Source organism: Sorex fumeus, unplaced genomic scaffold, assembly GCF_029834395.1.
Source record: "Sorex fumeus unplaced genomic scaffold, SorFum_2.1 ptg000163l, whole genome shotgun sequence".
Taxonomy (NCBI): domain Eukaryota; kingdom Metazoa; phylum Chordata; class Mammalia; order Eulipotyphla; family Soricidae; genus Sorex; species Sorex fumeus.
Genome location: NW_026606220.1, coordinates 1,562,501 through 1,567,594, shown reverse-complemented (window position 1 = coordinate 1,567,594; position 5,094 = coordinate 1,562,501).

The following is a 5,094-nucleotide window of genomic DNA, read 5'->3' as shown; positions in this document are numbered from 1 at the left end:
AGAGGAGAGGTGAGGAGAGGAGAGGAGAGGAGAGGAGAGGAGAGCAGAGGAGAGGAGAGGAGGGGAGAGGAGAGGAGAGGAGAGGAGAGGAGAGGAGAGGAGAGGAGAGGAGAGGAGAGGAGAGGAGAGGAGAGGAGAGGAGAGGAGAGGGGATGAGAACAGAGGAGAGGAGACTAGAGGAGAGGAGAGGTGAGAAGAGGAGAGGAGAGGAGAGAAGAGGAGAGGACAACAGAGGTGAGCAGAAGAGAGGAGAGGAGAGGAGAGCAGAGGAGAAGACAAGAGAGGTGAGCAGAGGAGAGGAGAGGAGAGGAGAGGTGAGGAGAGGAGAGGAGAGGAGAGGAGAGGAGAGGAGAGGAGAGGAGAGGAGAGGAGAGGAGAAGAATGAAGATTTACTTAAGGAGAGTAGAGAGATGAGAGAAAAGGAGAGAATATAGGGGAGGACTTCAGAGGAAATGAGAATATAGGCTAGGAGAGGAGATGAGAGGAGATGAGAGGAGAGGAGAGGAGAGGAGAGGAGAGGAGAGGAGAGGAGAGGAGAGGAGAGGAGAGGAGAGGAGTGGAGAGGAGAGGAGAGGAGAGGAGTGGAGAGAACGGGAGAGGAGAGGAGAGGAGAGGAGAGGAGAGGAGAGGAGAGGAGAGGAGAGGAGAGGAGAGGAGAGGAGAGGAGAGGAGAGGAGAGGAGAGGAGAAGAGAGGAGTGGAGAGGAAAGGAGATAGAATAGAATAGAGGAGAGTAGGTGAGGGGAGGTCAGGAGAGGTGAGGTGACGTTAGTAGACGAGAGGAGAGGAGTGGAGACGAGAGCATAGGAGAGGAAAGGTGAAGAGAGTAGACGTCAGGAGAGGAGACGTCAGGAGAGGAGACATCAGGAGAGGTGAGGTGAGGTGAGGTGAGTTGAGGAGAGGAGAGGCGAGGAGAGGAGAGGAGGAGAGCGGTGGGGAGCGGAGAGGAGGAAAGGGTGGAGGGGAGGGGAAGAGTGAGGAGAGAAAGGAGAGGACAGGATAGGAGAGGATAGGAGAGGATAGGAGAGGAGAGGAGTGGACAGGCGGGAAGAGGAGGGGAGAGTTGATGACAGGAGAGGAGAGGAGAGGAGAGGAGAGGAGAGGAGAGGAGAGGAGAGGAGAGGAGAGGAGAGGAGAGGAGAGTAGAGGAGAGGAGAGGAGAGGAGAGGAGAGGAGTGGAGAGTAGATACAGGAGAATTGAAGAAATAGAGTTGATCTGATGGAGGAGATGAGAGGATCGCAGAAGAGAGTAGAGGAAGGTAGAAGTTAGGAGAGGAGAGGAGAGGAGAGGAGAGGAGAGGAGAGGAGAGGAGAGGAGAGGAGAGGAGAGGAGAGGTGATTTGAGGAGAGGAGAGGAGGGGAGGGGAGGTGAGGGTAGGGGAGAGAAGAGTCCAGTAGAGGAGAATAGTCGAAGAGAGTAGGGGAGATGAGAGGAGAGGTAAGGAAAGGAGAGGAGATACAGGAGAATTGATGAGAGAGAGGGAAGCTAATGATGTAGATAAGAGGAGCGGGGAGGAGAGGAGAGAAGAGGAGAAGGAAGGAGAGGAGAGTAAAGTAGAATATGGGAGGGGAGGGGAGGTTGGGGAGGGCAGGGCCGTGGAGGAATGGTGAGGGTAAATGACGGGAAAGTAGGAGAGAGGATATGGAGAGGAGATGAGAGGACAGAAGAAGAGAGGAGAGGAGAGGAGAGGAGAGGAGAGGAGAGGAGAGGAGAGGAGAGGAGAGGAGAGGAGAGGAGAGGAGAGGAGAGGAGAGGAGAGGAGAGGAGAGGAGAGGAGAGGAGAGGGGAGGAGAACAGAGGAGAGGAGACTAGAGGAAAGGAGAGCTGAGGAGAGGAGAGTAGAGGAGAGGATAAGAGAGGGGAGCAGAAGAGAGGAGAGGAGAGGAGAGTAGAGGAGAGGACAAGAGAGGTGAGCAGAGGAGAGGAGAGGAGAGGAGAGGAGAGGAGAGGAGAGGAGAGGAGAGGAGAGGAGAGGAGAGGAGAGGAGAGGAGAGGAGAGGAGAGGAGTGGAGAAGAGTGGAGAAGAATGAAGATTTACTTAAGGAGAATAGAGAGATGAGAGAAAAGGAGAGAATATAGGGGAGGACTTCAGAGAAATGAGAATATAGGCTAGGAGAGGAGAGGAGATGAGAGGAGAAGAGAGGAGAGGAGTGGAGAGGGTAGGAGAGGAGAGGAGTGGAGAGAACAGGGACAGGAGAGGAGAGGAGAGGCGAGGAGAGGAGAGGAGAGGAGAGAGAGGAGAGGAGAGGAGAGGAGAGGAGAGGAAAGGAGATAGAATAGAATAGAGGAGAGTAGGTGAGGGGAGGTCAGGAGAGAGGTGAGGTGACGTTAGTAGAAGAGAGGAGAGGAGTGGAGACGAGAGGATAGGAGAGGAAAGGTGAAGAGAGTAGACGTCAGAGAGGAGACGTCAGGAGAGGAGACATCAGGAGAGGTGAGGTGCGGTGAGTTGAGGAGAGGAGAAGCGAGGAGAGGAGAGGAGGAGAGCGGTGGGGAGCGGAGAGGAGGAAAGGGTGGAGGGGAGGGGAAGAGTGAGGAGAGAAAGGAGAGGACAGGATAGGAGAGGATAGGAGAGGATAGGAGAGGAGAGGAGTGGACAGGCGGGAAGAGGAGGGGAGAGGTGATGACAGGAGAGGAGAGGAGAGGAGAGGAGAGGAGAGGAGAGGAGAGGAGAGGAGAGGAGAGGAGAGGAGAGGAGAGGAGTGGAGAGTAGATACAGGAGAATTGAAGAAATAGAGTTGATCTGATGGAGGAGATGAGAGGATCGCAGAAGAGAGTAGAGGAAGGTAGAAGTTAGGAGAGGAGAGGAGAGGAGAGGAGAGGAGAGGAGAGGAGAGGAGAGGAGAGGAGAGGAGAGGAGAGGAGAGGCGATTTGAGTAGAGGAGAGGAGGGGAGGGGAGGTGAGGGTAGGGGAGAGAAGAGTCCAGTAGAGGAGAATAGGAGAAGAGAGTAGGGGAGATGAGAGGAGAGGTAAGGAGAGGAGAGGAGATACAGGAGAATTGATGAGAGAGAGGGGAGCTAATGATGTAGATGAGAGGAGCGGGGAGGAGAGTAGAGGAGAGGAGAAGGAAGGAGAGGAGAGTAAAGTAGAAGATGGGACGGGAGGGGAGGTTGGGGAGGGCAGGGCCGTGGAGGAATGGTGAGGGTAAATGACGGGAAAGGATGAGAGAGGATATGGAGAGGAGATGAGAGGACAGAAGAAGAGAAGAGACGAGAGAAGAGGAGAGGAGAGGAGAGGAGAGGAGAGGAGAGGAGAGGAGAGGAGAGGAGAGGAGAGGAGAGGAGAGGAGAGGGGAGGAGAACAGAGGAGAGGAGACTAGAGGAGAGGAGAGGTGAGGAGAGGAGAGGAGAGCAGAGGAGAGGACAAGAGAGGTGATCAGAAGAGAGGAGAGGAGAGGAGAGGAGAGCAGAGGAGAGGACAAGAGAGGTGAGGAGAGGAGAGGAGAGGAGAGGAGAGGAGAGGAGAGGAGAGGAGAGGAGAGGAGAGGAGAGGAGAGGAGAGGAGAGGAGAGGAGAAGAGTGGAGAAGAATGAAGATTTACTTAAGGATAGTAGAGAGATGAGAGAAAAGGAGAGAATATCGGGGAGGACTTCAGAGGAAATGAGAATATAGGTTAGGAGAGGAGAGGAGATGAGAGGAGAAGAGAGGAGAGGAGTGGAGAGGGTAGGAGAGGAGAGGAGTGGAGAGAACAGGAGAGGAGAGGAGAGGAGAGGAGAGGAGAGGAGAGGAGAGGAGAGGAGAGGAGAGGAGAGGAGAGGAGAGGAGAGGAGTGGAGAGGAGAGGAGAGGAGAAGAGAGGAGAGGAGAGGAAAGGAGATAGAATAGAATAGAGGAGAGTAGGTGAGGGGAGGTCAGGAGAGGTGAGGTGACGTTAGTAGAAGAGAGGAGAGGAGTGGAGACGAGAGGATAGGAGAGGAAAGGTGAAGAGAGTAGACGTCAGGAGAGGAGACGTCAGGAGAGGAGACATCAGGAGAGGTAAGGTGAGGTGAGGTGAGTTGAGGAGAGGAGAGGCGAGGAGAGGAGAAGAGGAGAGCGGTGGGGAGCGGAGAGGAGGAAAGGGTGGAGGGGAGGGGAAGAGTGAGGAGAGAAAGGAGAGGACAGGGTAGGAGAGGATAGGAGAGGATAGGAGAGGAGAGGAGTGGACAGGCGGGAAGAGGAGGGGAGAGGTGATGACAGGAGAGGAGAGGAGAGGAGAGGAGAGGAGAGGAGAGGAGAGGAGAGGAGAGGAGAGGAGAGGAGTGGAGAGTAGATACAGGAGAATTGAAGAAATAGAGTTGATCTGATGGAGGAGATGAGAGGATCGCAGAAGAGAGTAGAGGAAGGTAGAAGTTAGGAGAGGAGAGGAGAGGAGAGGAGAGGAGAGGAGAGGAGAGGAGAGGAGAGGAGAGGAGAGGAGAGGAGAGGAGAGGAGAGGCGATTTGAGGAGAGGAGAGGAGGGGAGGGGAGGTGAGGGTAGGGGAGAGAAGAGTCCAGTAGAGGAGAATAGGAGAAGAGAGTAGGGGAGATGAGAGGAGAGGTAAGGAGAGGAGAGGAGATACAGGAGAATTGATGAGAGAGAGGGGAGCTAATGATGTAGATGAGAGGAGCGGGGAGGAGAGTAGAGGAGAGGAGAAGGAAGGAGAGGAGAGTAAAGTAGAAGATGGGAGGGGAGGGGAGGTTGGGGAGGGCAGGGCCGTGGAGGAATGGTGAGGGTAAATGACGGGAAAGTAAGAGAGAGGATATGGAGAGGAGATGAGAGGACAGAAGAAGAGAGGAGAGGAGAGGAGAGGAGAGGAGAGGAGAGGAGAGGAGAGGAGAGGAGAGGAGAGGAGAGGAGAGGGGAGGAGAACAGAGGAGAGGAGACTAGAGGAGAGGAGAGGTGAGGAGAGGAGAGGAGAGGAGAGCAGAGGAGAGGACAAGAGAGGTGAGCAGAGGAGAGGAGAGGAGAGGAGAGGAGAGGAGAGGAGAGGAGAGGAGAGGAGAGGAGAGGAGAGGAGAGGAGAGGAGAGGAGAGGGGAGGGAACAGAGGAGCGGAGACTAGAGGAGAGGAGAGGTGAGGAGAGGAGAGGAGAGGAGAGCAGAGGAGAGGACAAGAGAGGTGAGCAGACGAGAGGAGAGG